This window comes from Pongo abelii, chromosome 2 (genome assembly GCF_028885655.2).
Source record: "Pongo abelii isolate AG06213 chromosome 2, NHGRI_mPonAbe1-v2.0_pri, whole genome shotgun sequence".
Classification (NCBI taxonomy): domain Eukaryota; kingdom Metazoa; phylum Chordata; class Mammalia; order Primates; family Hominidae; genus Pongo; species Pongo abelii.
The window spans coordinates 33,107,867-33,128,788 of NC_085928.1; positions in this window are offsets into that span (position 1 = coordinate 33,107,867).

Sequence of the window (20,922 nt, forward strand, 5' to 3'; positions counted from 1 at the left end):
TTTTTAAAAGCCCTGTAGTGCAGCCAGGTTTGAGAATATTTAGTTCACTATTTGAATGAGGGAAGGTAAAGATAAGAAAGGGAATGAAGAAGGAATGGTGAGTACTCAATATTAAAAATTATTTTGTATATACTTGTTTTAAACTATTAAGGGTATTTATATAGTTGTTTTAAAAGATCAAACACACCTTCAAAAGGAAGTTTGTCACCACTCAAGGTATTCAAAAGAAAAGGTTACAAACTTAGAAGATATTTTCAGAGTATTTGGAGCCCTAGCACAATGGCTGGAATGTATGTGGCTTCTACCAATACAACTATGTTGAAGGGGTACTATAGAGCTGGAACCCACAATTCTTATCTGTTAAAAAGCTATATAATCCTATTAATTTTAATTCCTGTATAGTTAGTTACTAAGCTTTGTTTTAAGAATCCCAGTGGCATTTATTATGTTTTAAAAATCCCAGTGGCAAAAACTTAAAATTGATGACAAGTCTGTATTTTTGTAAAAAGGAAAAATGACAATTTTCTTATCCACACTTCCAGATTCATTGCACTGTAACTTGTCGTGGAAGCCTAATCCCGAGACATCTATCTGAAATACCCAAAGCTTCACACATTTTCTGATATATAATCTGACTGTCTTAGTAGGTGACATTTCCCATGCTTTGGATATGGGCCCAATGTTTCTCTACTCTGCTGTCTGCTATTATATTTTTCTTTCCTTTCCAGTTTCAATTTCACCATTATTCAGATGGCATTCAACTCTGTTCCAGCCATCTTATTTTCCTAAATTAGAGTTTTTCATTTTCAAATAATTGCTGAATATTCTTGATGCCATATGAGGGTTGTCATCTCTGATTCCTTTTCATATGTGAAGGTTAGGAAAATATATATTGGATTTTAATGGCTCCTTCCTCTTGTCTTTCTTTAATTTTTTAATCAATAAAAAAATGTGAGAGATAGATCACAATCCTGAAAAATATAACCAGGACAATATATTAACTTCATTACATCAAAGGAGTTCTAATATAGTCCTCAGCTATATTTCAAAAATTCATAATATAATTATATTGTAAATATTATTTTAATATACTTAGAGTATACGATATGGTTTGGCTGTGTCCCTACACAAATCTTACCTTGAATTGTTCCCATAATCCCCATGTGTCATGGGAGAAACCCAGTGGGAGGTAATTGAATCATGGGAGCAGTTACCCTCATGGTGTTCTCATGATAGTGAGTTCTTGTGAGATATGATGTTTTATAAGATCTGATGAGCTTTCCCCTCTTTTGCTTGGCACTTCTCCTTGCTGCTGCCTTGTGAAGAAGGATATGTTTGCTTCCCTTTCCACCATGACTGTAAGTTTATTGAGGCCTCCTCAGCCATGCTGAACTGTCAGTCAGTTAAACCTCTTTCCTTTATAAATTACTCTGTCTCAGGTATGTCTTTATTAGCAGTGTGAGAACAAACTAATAGAGTATATTTATAGTAAAAATAAGCACAATTAAGTATTAAAAATCACGCATTTAAAAGGAGCATTAACCATTTTAAAATAAATATTATAAATATCCTTTATAATTTTAATAGTATGTTTTTCTCTTGAGAATGTGCTGGGCTATTAGAAAATAACTGATACTAGACATAGTACTTTAATCTCTCAATTTCATAGAGAGTTAAATTTAAGAAAGAACATTAAATGTAATCTCTAGGGTACTGAACAGAGAAAAGTTTTTTTCAAAATATCTTGATAATTTTTCATATAGAATATCACTCCTTTCTCTCCCTGACCTCAAAGCCTAGCTGCTGATACAGGGGGAAAAATATTTAGGTAAGTTTCTATGTTTTTATTTATACTCAAATGCATATAATTAAAACAGTTTAATAGAGACTATAAACTTATACTGAAAGTTTGTGTATGTATATAATTACATCTCTAGTTGCTAATACACTGAATAGCCTTTAAAAGATAATAATAACAAAGATAAAACTTATTCTTAGGAACTTAAGACCTTGATATTGCAGAGATCTTCAAGGTAAGCTCCAATTTTTTGAAGGGCAAGCCATCATATAAAAGCATGCTTGTATAAATGAAAAGTTAAGATGGGTTTATTTTTATAAACAAATTCACTTTTCATGTTTTATTTGTCTTGAAAAAAGCCGCAACATATTTCCAGAACTATTATGACCAGAGGCTGTTTTTGGAGGTACAGTGTGCACATAGCCAGCGTGCAAAGCTAGGCTGGTATGCCTGCTATTTCGTCTTTTGTATGAAGATTTTTTTTTTTTATGTGATTGAACCATTTTGATTTGATAAGCACTGACCTGCACAGTGAGGATGTAGCCTTCACTGCCTACCCTGGCATGTTTTTTTTAAACAGCTAGGTAAACAAGCTTCTTAATTGTGAAATTTCCTATGAGCATGTGGTTTTGTTTTCAGCACAGAAGTATACATTCTGAGCATATTCTGAAAATTCTTGGCAATAATCTGAAATGACTTCAACAACTTGAACAAATTGTTCTTCTCCACTTGCTCAAATAATTATGTGTCCTTTTGGCTTATCTGTGAGAGTCCTGTTTACCTTTGATTTTGCTGGAATATTTATCTGATCACGCGGTCAGAGTCTTTAACTTGTGTCTCATTTTTGTTACAAGTAGAAACTCATCAATATCTAACCCTGTAGGCATTGTGGAAATATTTCGAAGACTCTTCAGCCAGCAGAAGTATGAGATATTCTCACTTCCTCGAAGTAATAACAATAATAGTTATCAATATTACTATAAAATAGAGAGAATGTTTTGGAGCCAGAGATTGTAGAACCAGATCTACATGAAACTTCTGGAAGACTGACTCTAGTTGGCCCACTGGAGAGTCTTTGTTAGGCTGTAGGTGCAGATGTGTGCTTCCTCTAATGAGCTGTAAGCAGGACCCATGTGAATGCATGAACATTACCTCTGAAAGAATTAAAGAGGGCATCCAAGGTAGACCCCAAAATACATTCTCAGGGAAGCTGGAATTTAAAAAATTATGAAAAAGCTTGGAATCTGTGTTAAAAGAATACAAATTATATATAACTATAAGAACAAACATTACTGGTAAGTAAACAGAAATAATTTCAACATCAAGAATGCCTCAGTTAGGTGTTACATTCAATTTACACAAGAACAGACACTTATACTAGAAACATATGTTGTTAAAGTAATTCCCATAATCATTCTGGGGGAAGTAATCCAATAGAACTCTTTATGTGCAGATGAGAAGATATAAAACCATAGTGGTTAGGTAATTTTTTTTAAAGTCTGGAGGAACCATTGCTTAAGCTTCCTGCTCTACAAATCAGCTTAGACCATTTCACAAAGCCACTATACCATTCTAATCATTTTCTTATATACTTAAAAGAAATTGTATTTCCCATTTTCTTTTGAAGTATTTTATTAACAAATGCAAAGTGTTTGATAATGGAATATCTATTAATTAGGCTAACATTGAATTCTCATTTTGCTAAGAGAATATTTTCTTAAGAGTTTTTATTCTCTCTTCTTTTACTTCCCTTTTTGAGGTTTTTCTAAGAATTAACATGTAAGTAGTGCTCTCAACATGATACACTCCTGCAAAAAGACATTTGCTGCTGGGCATGGTGGCTCACGCCTGTAATCCTAGAACTTTATGAGGCCAAGGCGAACGGATCACTTGAGGTCAGGAGTTCAAAACAAGCCTGGCCAACATGGTGAAACCCCGTCTATACTAAAAATTCAAAAAATTAGCCGGGCATGATGGTGCACGTCTGTAATCTCAGCTACTTGGGAGGCTGAGGCAGGAGAATCGCTTGAACCTGGGAGGCAGAGGTTGCAGTGAGCCGAGATCATGCCACTGCACTCCAGCCCGGGCAACAGAGCCAGACCCTGTTAAAAAAAAAAAAAAAAAAAAAAAAAAAAAAAAAAAAAATTTGCTATGATCAATGTCCTGCTGAAATGCAGTGAAATAAAGGCTGCTCTAAAGATTTTAAGGCTTGCTTTTTTATTTCTTGTTATCAGTATTTGGTCTTTCTGAAAACAATGTCTGTAGTATAAGCTTCTTAGGGTTGCTATAACGAAGTATCACAAACAGGGTGGCTTAAACTACAAAAATTTATTCTCGCACAGTTCTGGAAGCTAGAAGTCTGAAATCAAGATGTCAACCGCATTGGTTCCTTCAGAGGGCTGTGAGTTTCATTACTCTCTCCAAGCTTCTGGTAGCCTCAGGGGTTCCTTGGCTTCCAGTGTCTTCACAGCATCTTCTCCGTATGTCTGTCTTTGTGTCCAAAATTCCCCTTTCATAAAGATATAGTCACATTAGATAAGGGCCAACTGTAATGACTTCATTATAACTTGATCATTTTCAAAGACCCTACTTCCAAATAAGGTCACATTCATAGGACTTTGGGGATTAGTACTTAAACATCCTTTTTTTTGTTGTTGTTTTTTAAGCGAACACAATTCAATCTATAACAATGTCCTATCCAGGGTTAATGAACATATAATAGCAATTTATATTCTGATGTTTGTAGAGCATTTCATTTGATCATTTCCATTAGTTTTTAAACATACCCAGTGACTAACAAAAATATCTTCTCTCATTTCAATATCCTACCTAAAGATATTTCTATTTTTATCACCTTACATTTGAACTTCTTAAAAAAAAACAAAAACAAAAAAAGCAACTATTCTGTGTTTGTGGTCTCCATTCTTTCTCATATCCCACATTCACTTTTCTTTTTTCTTTTCTTTTCTTTTCTTTTTTTTTTTGAGACAGAGTTTTGCTCTTGTTGCCCAGGCTGGAGTGCAAGTGGCACAATCTCAGCTCACTGCAACCTCCGCCTCTCGGGTTCAAACCATTCTCCTGCATCAGCCTCCTAAGTAGCTGGGATTACAGGCGCATGCCACCACATCCAACTAATTTTTGTATTTTTAGTAGAGACAGGGTTTCACCATGTTGGCCAGGATGGTCTCGATCTCCTGACCTTGTGATCCACCTGCTTCAGCCTCCCAAAGTGCTGGGATTACAGGCGTGAGCCACTGCGCCTGGCCTCACATTCACTTTTCAGCCCACTGTAGTACGTTTTTACATTACATCACTCTGACGAAACAGCTCTTAATAAGGTTAACAATGATCTCCATTTTGCTAAATTCAAGATTTTTCCTGTCCTCAATTTGCTTATCTCTTCAGGATCATTGTTCAAAGAAGCAATCTGCAAGGGGCCTTAAGCATCCCTGTGTGTTCTTCCTGGGCATGCTGTGAAAGCAAAGCCCTTGCTATACTTTACTTGGGCCATTTCTCTGGGTTGTATTTCCAGCAAGCAATCCTGAGAAATAAGTTAACATTTTCTGACAGAAAAACCACATACTTGCTTCCATATAAGTGGTGAATCTTCCAGACTTTCTAAATTTCCATCCGGTAATGCAACCCACTGCATGTGCAGGCATCCATTATGGGCACTTTGTGTTATTCCATGGACCTGGAGGACTGGGGAACCCATGCAAGCATCATGTTGCCCTCTGAACTACCGTCTGTGCTATGAATAATACAGTCCTTTGTCTCTGAACCAAGAGTCATGTGTTTTCTGACAGCTTTGCTGAAATAGTAACAGACGTACTTACTATCTTGCAGATGGTGAAAACTCACAGAAACTTTGTAGCTCCTGATAATTATTTGATATTATTTGGCATTCTTGAAATGTCACATCTTTGACCATACCGTTTTGGTTCCTTTTGCAAGCAGTTCCTTTTCTACTGGGTCACCAAATCCTGTAGATTTTTGCAGCTTTAAAATAACTTTTTCTATTATAGTCTTTCACTGAGAAATTTAAACACATCCACAGTTCAAATTACTGTGATGGTGTTCAGATTTATTTCTCTAGCCCAGAGCTCTTCTCTGGGCTAGTTGATCCAACTACTGATTTGACTTATCACTTGGATATTTTCAAAATATCATTAATTCATGACGTACATGACCATATTTGTGGTCTTCCTCTTCTATCCTTGTCCTCTTTCATTATTCCGTCTCATAGTAAACAAAATCTTCATTTATTCATTTGCTCAGGTACTCTCCTACTGTATCCCTAACTCTTCCTATCTAATCCATCACCAAGGCCAATTAATTACCTTTATCATCTCAAAATCCATAGAATCAGTTTTTCTTTTTATTATTACCCTCACTCAGTCCTTACCTACTATTAGTGGACCTCTTAACAAGTTCCTCTACTTTCATTCTGCTCTTGCTCCTATCCATTCTTCAACTGAAGCCAGAATGAATGATCCCTTTAAATCTTACATTGTTCAGTCAGGAGGAATAAGTTCAAGAGATCCACTGGACAATATGATGACTACAGTTAATAACAATATGTTGCATATTTGAAAATTGCTAAGAGAGTAGATTTTACGTGTTCTCACCACAAAAAATGATAAATATGTGAGGTAATGCGTATGTTAATTAGCTCGATTTAGTCATTCCACAACATAAACATTTTTCAAAAGTCATGGTGTACACCACAAACATACACAATTTTTTTTTGCCAATTAAAAAATAAATTTTAAAACTCACATAGAATCATGTCACTCCCTCACCCCTCCATCCCTGTTTAAAACCTTCATTGCAGTTAAGGTAATATAATCAGTTGGCTGGTATTCATTCTTTTTATTGCACCCCTTTTAAAGCTACAGTAACTTCCCAGTCAGATTTGGATCCATTATTATATGGTCAGATACAACCTTGTTTTCTTCCTTTGAGTACTTTTCATTATTATTTTATTGGCATGATTATTTAATTAATGTCTGTTTCCCTTCCCAGACAGTAAGTTCTATGCAAGTAAAGACCACTCTTTGAGTTAGCTCACATTGTAACTAGTAGTGCTTGTCTCAGAATTGGCACTCATATATTTCAGACTAAACAAAAGAGAATGAACACTTCAGAGAAATAGCCACTCATTTTTTCTTATTTTTTTGGTTGTACTTTAGCTAACAATTAGTACAGAAGCCAAGACAGTATTTTAAAATTATAAATCAAACCATGTTAAGCCCTTACTTAAAACCCTCCATGACTTCCCATCACACTTAGAATAAATCCAGATTCCTTACCTTGCCTGTAAGTCTTACATGATTTACTCCCTGGCTAACCCATGGCATTTCCTTTAGCACTCTTCCTTTCACCCACTTCCATAAAGGCACACTGGGCATTCCTCCCTCATTAGCACACAGAAGCCCATGTGCCAACTGCTCCCCTTAATCTTTCTTTCATTGATTTATTTTGCTACTTGGTCTCAACTTAAATATCAACTAAAATTTATCTGTCAATCAAATCTTAAGCAGTGGTTCATTCTTTCCTCAGTACTTTTCACAATTTAGTACCTTTTCCTATCTGCTTGTCTATTTATTTACCATCCATGTTCTATCACCTCTATACACATGAAAACACAGCCCTAACCACTTTCTTGTTCATTGCTGTATCCCCAGAACTTATAAGAGTACCATGTACCTTGTAGTAACTCAGTGCTTAATTGCTCAATAAAAAATATATATTAAATTCATGGATCAGGTAGTTTCCACCAGTGCCTTTGGTTTAGGAAATAAAAACAGCTTCTTATATGACCAAATGTAAAAGTAATATGATTTCTATCATGGCTCATAACAATTTTTATAATTTGGAGTTTGCCTTCAAATCAGCAGAGAATCAGTAAGCTTGACTTTTCTGTTTACTTCATCACTGGTTTACCTGGGGAACCAGCTGCCTATAGCCCCTTAGCAAAGTAAAATTAAGCAAAGATTTAAACTAATGTGACAGAATCTTTGGATATCCAATTTGGGGTTAGTGCAAATCCAGAGGAGGCGAAAGATCACCTAACACTCCTCCAGTCTTCAAATGTACCATCCTGTACTCTCTCTGTGTTTGGATTTGAAAGCAACAGCCTGCACAACCAAGGACACTTTATCATCTTGTGAAAAGTAGAACTTAAATATTTCAGCCTCTTTACTTTTGAAATATGGATTATTTCTTTTTCCTTTTTTTTCTAGTTCTATAAAGGTACTACCTTGAGTAACTCATACACAGCCCATTTACCTCTTCTTTATTTATTATTTTTATTTATTTATGTAGTTATTTTTGGTTTTAAGGAGTGGAGAGTTTAATAAGCAAGAAAGAAGGAAGGAAAAAGAAAATAGCTCCCCTGTACAGAGACAGAGGAAGGAGGGATTTGAACAGACAGAAAGCCCCCTGTGTGTGGTGGAAAGGTGGCTGTTTATATGAGGAGGCTGGAGCAGGTGGTGTCTGATTTGCATAGGGCTCAGGGGATTGCTTTGACCATGCATGTCATTCATGTGAAACACCCGGCTCTGCCACCCTAGCTTTTTAACATGCAAATGCAGGGTGCCATGATATTCTACACACATGTGGATATGTGAGAGCGGTTATGTTGCCAGGCACATGTCGGGGCAAGAAAGAAGAGGGCAGGAATTGCCACGTTTGGGTGGACCCAGTTTCCAATGGCCGGCATTTGCATATCAAAGCTTGCTGGCCCTGCTCTAAGAGCTGCTTTAAAAGAAACAAAAACTTCCCAAGGGCCCATTTCCTCTCTATCTGTCTAAAATAATTTCTTAATAACTCCTATAATATTCGCACCTATGAAGATGTCACCCTAACTGCTGTTAGTGGGTTTTGGGAGATGACTCTTTTTGGCCACTTCCTGCTGAAAAAGGGGGTCGAATGGGGAACAGCAGCTAGGGTTCCTTCTAGGGTGCTTGGAAAAATGGCGTGTCCATACGTGGTTCAGTCTGAGGCACCATTTGGAGTTTGATTGTTTCTAGGTGAGAGGAAACAATTCGAGTTATAGTATTGAGTATACAGGTCCAAATATTAATATAAGACATAAACTCTCTGTCCAATATTTCAGTTAGAAGGTGCTACCATGTATAACCCTGCTGCAAATAGTAGAATGAGCATAGCAATTCCCACAAGTGTGGTGTAGCAGATAATTTCCATCTAAAATTTTACTTGCCAAGATATAGAATTTCCCTTTGGTGGTTTATGAAGTTCTTTGGTTTTGTTTCCGAAACAAAGAAACCTCCAGGTTATGGGCATCCTACTCACTTTCATTACCTGGCAGAACTTGCAGGATAATTGCCCAGAACTAGCATATTGATCCAGATTTTTACATTAGCCATCCCTTTTTGTTTCTTCTGCTTTAAATTGCACTGATCACAGTGATGAATTAAAGCTTGAAATCTCTAAGACTCTTAAACACAAACCAAAGACATGTTTGGAAAGACGTTGGAAAAAGTACTTTACCTTTATTCGATACTTTCAATAACACCAGAAAAATAAAATGCCTCTTAAATACAGTTCAGCACTCCACTTTTTACTTACTTTCGTGAGATAAAATTAGGTATACATATACAATTTTTTTTTGCTGACAACCTTCCTGAGATATGTTTTGATCTTCTGGGTTAGACTTATACAAAACATTTGAAATTATTACTGTGAATCTGGTGTTAGTGCTCTCCTTTATTTTGACATTGGCAATCTGTTACCTCAAGGGTTTGATATCTTAGTTCCCCATTTCTATCCTTTCTCGAAAGTGTGCCACACTTGGCGAGGCGCAGTGGCTCAAGCCTGTAATCCCAGCACTTTGGGAGGCTGAAGCAGGTGGATCACAAGGTCAGGAGTTCGAGACCATCCTGACCAACAGGATGAGCCATAGTGAGGTGCTTTTCCAGGAACCATACTCCACATTGTGCTTATTGTGCAGTAGCTGATATTTTGTATTCCAGAAAAGAAAGGTCCTTTGGAAAATCTTGTTCACTGGAGGGCAGAAGCAGAAGTACTTTTCTTAAAACCGCTTATTATTCTTTAACAAGAATTAAAGCATTCACTATTCGATGCCCCTCCTCTTTAATTTTCTACTATAACTCAAGCATAAGTGGGCGTGAAGTGATTGTATAGCAAAATCTTCATGAGTCAATAAGCTGCCTAGATAAATTAAGCAAGATACTATTTGTTCAGTGCAACTCATTCTGTTTGTCAGTAGTAGGTGTTTTATAAATGGCAGCAATTACCTAAATATAGTATTATTAATGATAATATTATATTCTGCATCTATGGATTGGGCAATAATGTACCATTTTTAATTTTTAGACAGAATCATTAACCATATTTTTGTTAAACAAATGAATGGTCTTCCAGTCAGCACTCAGTCTACAATATACAGTTTTTCACTTAAAGCCATGGAATTTAGTAAGACATGGACTTTTGGTAGGTAATAGCAGAACCGCTTTGCATTGGTAAAGAGCATGATGAATAGAGGTGCCTGCTGATTTCAAATAATATTGATTAGAGGTAAACAGGTGGTGTTTAACATATACTGGCTAACAAGTATATACTAAGCATTTTATACACACACATATAGATATAATTATTGATACAGATAAATAAATATGTAGATATATAAGCCCATTCAATAGCTATATTATCTGTAACTCTGTATCTATATATCTCCCTCTAATCTTTATAATGATTCTCCATGATAATTTTTCTCATTTTATATATAAGAAATTTGGGTATAAACTATTATAAAATTGAGCTTTAGAACTTCAATGAGTTCTAAAGTTCTAAAGCTGTATATAGTTCTATATTATTTTAAGTTTCTCTGGTTCCAAAGCCATGCACTACTTTAAGAAAGAAATCAGAAGATAATATAGGACAGAATAGTGGAAGAGAAAGTGAGGATGCATGGAAGGGCCTGGTGTGATAGCTTTTGGTATCATATGTTCATAAGTTTGATAATAAATAGTTCCATTAGGTATGGCCTGGGATATCTTGGTCAAGAAAATTAATCATTATAAGCTTTGGATCCCTTATTTTTGATATGGGGTTAATGATACTTTTTAACAGAGTGTTGTGAGGGTTTTATGAGATACAGTGTATAAATTACTTAGTAATGTGTAGTAGGCATTTGATGATTAAAAGGAAAAGACCTCAAAAATAGTATGTAGTTTCAGTGTATCTAATGATATAATTGTTGATTGATGAATTTCATGTATATTGTGCTGTAATGAGCCAATGATAAAAACTATGTTGGCATGTTTATAATGTTACAAAAAAAGAGTTTCTTATTACTAGGAAAAATTATTAAAGCTAATGGATTCTCCAGGCATTTCTCATCACCCTTGTGCTGTCCAGTACTTTTTATAATTTACTGCCTGAAAAAATCTTATCCTTGATTACCTTGCCAAATAATATAGACTCAAGACACAGCATTACTCTCAGCCTATAGATTACTCTTCACAGGTGTTTATGGGAAAAATCATTTGAAATTGGATTAAAAATATATTTGTTTTATAAAAATATATAATCTTTGTGTTATTGTAGTTTTAAATCAAGTGATGTGGAAAACAAGGGAGACTGTTTTCTATATAGAGATATTAGCGTATAGCACAATGCTATTTCAAATAACTGTCATCCCAACCTCCAACTCTTTTGAATATTTCTTACTTTGTATTAGAAAATTTGTAGGGCTTTCTTAGTAAATTATCTTAGGTTATGAAAAGGCAGAAGTGTCTCAGTTTATAGTCTTCATACTTCCTGCCACATGACATCTTCTCTTCCATTATCAGAACAGTTATAACAAATAATTCTACAAAGGAAACCCCATCAGGCTAAAGCAGTGTTCTCGGCAGAAATGCTACAAGCCAGAAGAGATTGGGAGCCTATTTTCAGCATTCTTAAAGAAAAGAAATTCCAATCAAGAATTTCAAGTCCTCAAGTCCTGCCAAACTAACGTTCATAAGTGAAGAAGTAAAATATTTTTCAGACAAGCAAGCACTAAGGGAATTTGTTACTACTTGACCAACCTTACAAGAGATCTTTAGGGGATTTGTAAACATGGAAATGAAAGAACGATACCTGCTACCACACACACACACACAAAACCACTGAAGTACATATCCCACAGACCCCGTAAAGCAAACACATAATAAAGATGAAAAAGCAACTAGCTAATGACTTCACAGTAGGGTCAAGATCTCACACACCAATATTAACTTTGAAAGTAAATGGTTTAAATGCCTCATGTAAAAGGTCCAGAGTTGCAAGTTGAATTTTAAAAAAAGACCCATCTATCTGCTATCTTCAAGAGACCCATCTCATAAGTAATTACACTCATATGCTCAAAGGAAAAGGTTGGAGAAAGAGCCATGACACAAATGGAAAACATAAAGAGCAGAGGTCATTATTCTTGTATCAGAAAACATTTTAAACCAACAATGGTTAAAAAAAAAAAAAGGACAACGTGGGCATTACATAATGACAGAGGATTCAGTTCAACAAATAGACTTAACTGTCATAAACATATACTCATCCAACATTGAAGCACTCAGATTCATAAAACAGCTACTTCTAGACCTAAAAAAAGATGTTCACAGTCATGCAATAGTGGTGGAGAACTTCAACACCACATTGACAGTGTAGATAGACCATTGAGGCAGAAAACTAACAAATAAATTCTGGACTTAAATTTGACACTTACCAATTAAATCTAATTGACATGTACAGAACATGCCACTCATTAACCACAGAATATAATTCTCTTTTCAACACAAAACATACTCCAAGATTGACCACAGGCTCAGCCATAAAGCAAGTCTTAATAAATTCAAAAAATATTGAAATTATACCAACCATACTTTTAGAACACAGTGGAATGAAAATAGGAATCAATACCAAGAACATCTTCCCAAACTACACAATTACATGAAAATTAAACAATTTGCTACTGAATGACTTACAGGTAAACAACAAAATTAAAGCTGAAATAAAAAATTCTTTGAAATAACTGAAAATAGAGATACAACATACCAAAATATCTGGGATGCAGCAAAAGCAGAGTTAAGAGTAAAGTTTATAGTACAAATGCCTACCAGAAAAAGAAAGATCTCAAATTAATGATCTAACATTACACCTAGAGGAACTAAAAAGATATGAACAAACTAACCCCAAAGCTAGCAGGAGAAATAACTAAAATCAGATTGGAACTGAAAAAAATTGAGACCCAAAAATCCATACAAAAAATTAATGAACCCAAAAGCCAGTTCTTGACAGAATAAACAAGATCAATAAACTGTTAGTTAGATTAACAAAGATAAAAGAGACAAGATACAAATAAGCACAATTAGAAACAACAAATGTGACATTACAACACATCCCACAGAAAAACAAAATATCCTCAGAAACTATTAGGGACACCTATATGGACATAAATTAGAAAATCTACAGGAAACAAATAAATTCCTAGAAACACACAATCTCCCAAAATTGAATCAAGAAGAAATTGAAACCTTTAACAGACCAACATTGAGTCCTAAAATTGAATAAGTAAAGAACAAAACCTACTAACCAGAAAAAAGCCCAGTACTAGATGGGTTTGCAGTTTAATTTTACCAGATGTACAAAGAGGAGTTGGTTTCAATTCTACTGAAGGTATTTCAAAAAAATTGAGGAAGGACTCCTCCCTAACTGATTCTATGAAGCCAGCATCACCCTGATGCCAAAACCTGGCAAAGACACATGAAAAAATAAAATTACAGATCAATATCCCTAATGAATATAAATTCAAAAATCCTCAACAAAATACTAGCAAACTGAATCCAGCAGCACATGAAAAAGTTAATTCACCATGATCAAGTAGGCTTTATTCCTGGGATGCAAGGTTGGTTCAACATATAAGAGTCTTCTATGACAAACCCACAGCCATCATCATACAGAACAGACAAAAGCTGGAAATATTCCCCTTGAGAACAGGAACAAGGCAAGGATGTCCACTCTCACCACTCTTATTCAACATAGCACTAGAAGTCCTTGCCAGAGCAATCAGACAAGAGGAAGAAATAAAATGCATTCAGGTAGGAAAAGAAGAAGTCAAACTATCTCTCTTCACCAATAATATAATTTTATACCTAGAAAACCCTAAAGACTCTGCCAAAAGGTTGCTGGGACTGATAAACTACCTCAATACAATTTCAGGATACAAAATCAATGTACAAAAATCAGTAGCTTCTTAGCTTGATGGGCTGTAAAAAATCAGTAGTAATTCTATACAACAATAATGTTCAAGCTGAAAGTCAAATAAAGAATGAAATCCCATTTACAATAGCCACAAAAAAGACCCAAAATACCTAGGAATACATCTAACCAAGGAGGTAAAATATATCTACGAGGAGAACTGTAAAACACTGATGAAAGAAATTGTAGATGACACAAACAAATGCAAAATCGTTCCATGCTCATGGATTGGAAGAATCAGTATCATTTTAAAAAATGGCCATATTGCTCAAAGAAATCTACATATTCAACATTATTCCTATCAAACTATGTCATTTTTCACAGAATTAGATAAAAAAAATTATTCTAAAATTTATATGTAACCAAATAAGAGAACGAATAGCCCTAAACAGAAAGAACAAAGCTGGTGGCATCACATTACCAAACATTATTCTATAAGGCTACAGTAACAAAAACACCATTGTCCTAGTACAAAAACAGAAACATAGATCAATGGAACAGAATACAGAACCCGGAAATAAAGCCACTCACCCACACTTATCTGTTCTTTGACAAAGTTGACCAAAATCAACACTGGGGAAAGAACTCCCTATTCAATAAATGAAGTTGAGATAGCTGGCTAGCTATATGAAAAATGAAACTTGATCTCCACCATTCATCATATATAAAAATTAACTCAAGATGAATTAAAGAGTTAAATGTAAGACCTCAAACTATAAGAATCCTAGAAGAAAACCTAGAAAATACCATTCTCGACACTGGCCTTGAAAAATCATTTATGACTAAGTCCTCAAAAGCAATTGCAGCCTAAAAAATATTGTCAAATGGGATCTAATTGAACCAAAGAGTTTCTGCACCTCAAAATAAATGTGAACAGAATAAACAGACAAGCTAGAGAATGGGAGAAAATATTTGCATTCTATGCATACAACAAAGGTCTAGTATCCAGAATCTACAGGGAACGTAAACGTTCAATACACAAAGAAACAAATAACCCCATTAAAAAGTGCACAAACAACATGAATATGCAGTTCTCAAAAGAAGACATACATACAAGCAGCAAACAAATATGAAAAAATGCTCATCATCACTAACCATCAGAGAAATTCAAATCAAAACCACAATGAAATAGTAACTCACATCACTCAGAATGGCTTTTCTGTCAAAAACAAAACAAAACAAAACAGATGCTTACCAGGCTGCAGAGAAAACAAAACACATATATTGTTGGTGAAAATGTAAATTAGCTCAGCCACTGTGGAAAGCAGTTTGGAGATTTCTCAAAGCACTTAAAACAGAACTACGATTTAACCTAGCAATCCCATTACTGGGTATATATCTAAAAGAAAATAAATCATTCTACCAAAACCACATGCAATTGTATGTTCATTGCTGACTATTCACAATAGCAAAGACAGAGAATCAACCTAGATGCTCATCAACAGTGGATTGGATACAAAATTTGGCACATATACATCATGAAATACTACACAGCCATTAAAAAGAAAGAAATTATGTCCTTTGTAGTGACATGGATGGAGCTGGAGGCCATTATCCTAAGTAAATTTAAACACGAACAAAAGATAAAATACTGCATGTTTTCACTTATAAGTCAGAGCTAAATATTGGGTACTCATAGACATAAAGATGGCAACAGTAGGCACTGAGGACTAATAGAAGGGAGAGAGAAGTAGGAAGTCAAGTGTTGAAAAACTGTTGAATGCTCACTCTCTGAGTGACAGAATCATTCATATCCCAAACCTCAGCATCATGCTATATACCCAGATAACAAACTTACAGGTGTACCCCCTGAATCTAAAATAAAAGTTGAAATTATTAAAAAAATAAAAATTCATTTTCTCTAAGGTTCCTTCTGACTCTATTTCCTTATTGAGCTATGTAGCAAGTATGTCTTGAACATGGTAGAACTTCATCTGCAGGACATAATGTGGAGGCCTGCTTTGGTTCCTTTTCTAAAAGGAAGCATGGTTTGAAGTTTTGATGAACAGAGAAAGCAAGAAAATTCCACAAAACAAACTGAACTTGTCCAGTTAGAATCTATGATAAGTCCACAACTCTTTCTAAAATTATTTTACGTTGACCTTAGAACTTTCATTAAAGCTTTTGGATTTTCCCCCAGCTTCCCGGGGTGTTATATTTCATTAGTGGATGTAAAATTTCAAGCTTTATTTTTTTCAAGTCAACGTTTTTAGTCATGAAGAAATCCTATAGATTTTTGAATTTAAAAAATCTTTTTCTTTCTTAATTTTTGACTTGCAGGTTCAAAATAATATTTTATTTTATCAAAGTTATTAGCAAAAGAAAATATATAATCTAAGAGAGTAGCTTGCACTCAAATTTTCATGCCCTGTGCTGCATTCTTTTGTATAATTTTTTAAACATATGCCCTGGGTCAAGGATTGATTTCTCTCATGTCCTACCTGGCATCAAAAAACCTGCTAGTATTTAATAGATAATATTACTGGACTAAAGTCATTATGTGTGGCTGGAGATATCAAGACCTATTTGCCTTCAATTTTCCCTCCTTTTAAGGTCATTGCTGGAAATTTCACTTTTCAACTCAGTCTTGCTCTGATGTTTGGGATTAGGTGAGGTCTATGTTCCATATTGCCTCTCTAGAAAAGGGATTTTTAGGAAATTAATACAAAATTTGGAATTTAGACTTTTTCCATTTCAGTAGGCTACATTTCATAAAAACTGATGATTATTTCTGGATTTAGAAAGAAGACAGATGCCAGATGATGAGCGTGAAAAGCAACATTCAAACCCAAATGCTACAGTAGATAGAAATAAAGGAAATCATAACTGGGCTCAGTGGCTTATGCTTATAAACCTAGATACTCAGGAGGCTGAGGTGGGAAGATCACTTGAGGCCAGTAGTTTGAAACCAGCCTGGGCGACATGGAGAGATCTCATCTCTTAAAAAACGACAAAAAATTAGCCACGCATGGTTACTCATATCTACAGTCCTGGTTATCCAAAAGGCTGAGACAGAAGGATCACTTGAGCCCAGAAGTTTGAGGCAGAGTAAGATCCTGTCTAAGAAAGAAAAAAAAGAAAAGATGATAAAGGAAGACTTATTATAGTATAGTAAAATATTTTAAATGATCTTGTCTACTTCATGGGCTCTCCAGAGTGAACGTTCTTCTTTAAGGGAATAAATTTTAACTTTAGACTCCTAAAGGGCTATCAAAAATTTTAAAAAATATAAAAACACATAACATAGAAAGAAGGATGCTTTCTGAATTGGGTTTTAGAGTTTCTAATCTCTCTCTCTTTTTTTTTTTTTTTTTTCTTTTTGAGATGGAGTCCCACTCTGTCGCCCAGGCTGGAGTGCAGTGGCACAATCTTGGCTCACTGCAAGCACTGCCTCCCAGGTTCACGCCATTCTCCTGCCTCAGCCTCTCGAGTAGCTGGGACTACAGGCACCTGCCACCATGCCTGGCTAATTGTTTTGTATTTTCAGTAGAGACGGGGTTTCACCGTGTTAGCCAGGATGGTCTCGATCTCCTGACCTCGTGATCTGCTGGCCTCGGCTTCCCAAAGTGCTGGGATTACAGGTGTGAGCCACCGTGCCTGGCCTCTAATCTCTATCTTTTTTGGAAGAAGTCTGTGTTGTAAATTCCCTAAAAACAACGGATTGGTTTTAACTTAAGGCTTCACTTATTGACAGTTGGCAAGGTAAATACTGCAAGTTCCTCTGAGTGGTAGATGTAGATTAGGACAACGGTCAAGACTTTATTAAGTATATTTTATGATCTAAGTACTCTCTTGAATAATCCATCTTCAAAAGTGAAGGCAGAAATGCTGGGGCAGGATTGTCTTGATGGTGAGGGGATAAATGGAATGGTGACTTTATGTAATATCTGGTACCCTAAACTTGGAAGATCATTGTGTGTATGGGTGGGTGTGCTGTGTGTGATTATTCTGTTTCTGATTTTTAAGCATACTTATAAATCTTAGGACAAACTTTGACTCAATCTTGTGTTATATTACTTGTAATAATGACTTGTAATAATGACTTGTAATAATGACTTCAATAACTCTCCTTATCTCTGTGTTCATGCCCTTTTGCAAAATGTTTTCACCACCTCTCTAATCAAAAGGTAAAATCTATTTATCCACCTCTAGAATTTGGGCACATCTGTGACTTGCTTTCACCAGATGAATATGGCAACAGTGACATGAGTATGGCAAAAGAGACTTGGCCTCAATAGGCTTGGCAGTTTCTATCCCTGCTGTCTTGGAACACTTCTACCATTACGTGAAGAAGCTCTGTCTAGCCAGTGCAGGATTAAAGGCAATGTGAGACGGAGAAGAGCTATTGTAGCTGAGGTGTACAAGACCAACCAGTGAACAACAACCATCAGAAATGTGATTGAGACTATCTAATATTTTTTAGCCCCAGTCAAGCTATCACATGACTTCACCCACTTGAGTGCTTCTAGAAAAGACCAGCAAAATAATTGCCTAGATGTGCACCTAACCCAAATTGCAGAATTGTAATAAAATGAAATGGTTGTTGTTTTAAACTACTAAATTGGTGTTTTGTTACATAGAATAGTGATTGAAACACATTCCTAGCATTTAATGTGTTGAATATCATTCCTGTGGTCCCTAGGCAACAATCTTACCTTGATTTTTACTTTAAATTACTGTCTTGCCAATGTATTAAATAACAATATATACTGAATACTTTCTGCATGTGTTGTGTGATTATACACCTCTTACTTTCTTGGGCTTTACAAAAGAAAATCACCAGAAGAGTTTTGATTTTATACATTAATATATTAATATAATACTATAGATTAAGGGCACTTTCTTAAGAATCTGTAGAATAATTTATGTTTTACTCTGCACATTTGCATGAACATATTTGTCAAAGATGGAATATCATGAGGAAAGGAAGCAAATGAATATCAGAGGAGGAATTCTGAAAGATCAGTTTTGACATGAGAACAGGTGAAGTGAAGCCTAATGTCCTAATGCAATTCCGAGTAATAAACAGTGTCAAGGAAATAAGAACTTACAAACTTCAATAGTTAGCACTATTGTGCCTTATAAAAATTGTATGTATTCATTCATGTTTGAACTGTTGCTTTTACAGTAACTTATTGCCAAAATCCCAAACAAATGTCCTTTGGGAAGAGGTCCTACTTTTAACTTGAAAAACAAAAATACATTTTAATAGTTCTCCTTCAATGTTTTCCATAATCATTAAATAAATAGTTACATATGTTAAATTGTTTTCAACTCTTTTCTATTTTCATGATTCCTTCCCTCCTTCCTTCTCTCCCACCTTCCTTTCTTACTTTCCTTTCATCATTTCTGTTTATTTTCTCTTTGTTCCAAAAGGTATTTGAAGAGCAGTTATTGGATATTGCAATTAATCTTACCATTAGAAAACAAATATCTCCTTAACAAACAACTTAGCATGTGAAGTTAATTAATTTAGAACAGAAAATGTGGACCAGAAACAATTATCACCTGATAGCAAAATCTAGAACACATCCACAGTAGCTGTTCATAGGTTATACTAATGAATTAAGGAGATATTATTTGCAAAGAAAGAAATATAAATGAAACCACATTAATTCACCCAGGCTTCCTCAAAAACCAACCCGCACCCTTTTATTTTCTCTTGATTCAGGCAGAAGTTGTGAACATTTAAAACAGAGAATAGATTTCAAAGTGGGAAATAAGGGTTGCTCCTATTTGTATCAGACATTAATATCTTGCATTGTGAATAACTGCTGTTTTTCTAAGCGATTCTTTTTGGGCCACCCCAATTTGATACTTTGGCTCCTCTTTAGAAGCAGTGTGTTGCTAGGCTTATCGCTAAGTAACACCACACAGTGAGAAAAGCTAAATTCTGAGATTTTAGTGGGAGATTCCAAAATGTATTCTTGATTTATAATTTAATATTAAATGACGTGTATGTCCATATTATATTGAATTATGAGAAGTAGAACTTATTTCAGATAATCTAGAAAATTTCCTGCTCAGAATGTGTTTTTTCCAAGTTAAAAATGACCTTAAACTATACAGCATATGTCATCTTTTAAAAATTTAACAAGCAATTGCATTACAGACAAATCTAATGTTTTAGAGCTGGGCAACTCTTGGCTATATCCATTTGGCATTTTCAAGAAAAGGGCTACTCTTGTCAAACATATATGAAATGAAGGTACTGGGAAACAATTCTCCATGGATCTCTTATGTTTCTGTATGTCTTCCAAACAGGGGCACTAATAGCCTTTTCTCTAGGCTATCTTTTCAAGGATGCTTGTATAACAAACAATATTGGAAGTAGAGAGTGTGTCTCCCTTCAGAGCAAAAGCAAGTTTGCTTATAGCTGTGAAAGATAATAGTGGCTCCTTCTGGAGTAAAGGTCAAGTATATCTACTGCCCATTAAAAAAAGGTACTGCTTGCTCAGGTCAGTGTTCCTCTCGGGTAATGCAATTCACTGTGTGTGCAAGTATCACGTGGCCCTCTTTGCATCAGGTCCCTCTGTGGTAACTGAGACTTGGGGAATCTGTATAAGAAAAAGTTGATACTCTGGCTACTGTTATTGCAGTGATTAATAAAATCCTTTGTCTCTGACCTAGGAGTCTTCTGACTTCTGACAGTGTTTACCACATTGTGGCAGGCTAACTTATTAGCCTGATTGTAGGGTAAAATCAGGTTCTTGATTTTACCTGGTTCTTCACAGAGAGTATACTTTTTCTGACAATTCATATTACAATAAGTGTATTCAATCAAATAAAACATTAGGGGGCTTCTCTTAAAAACTAAGAAACATGAAAGTTTTTATTATAAA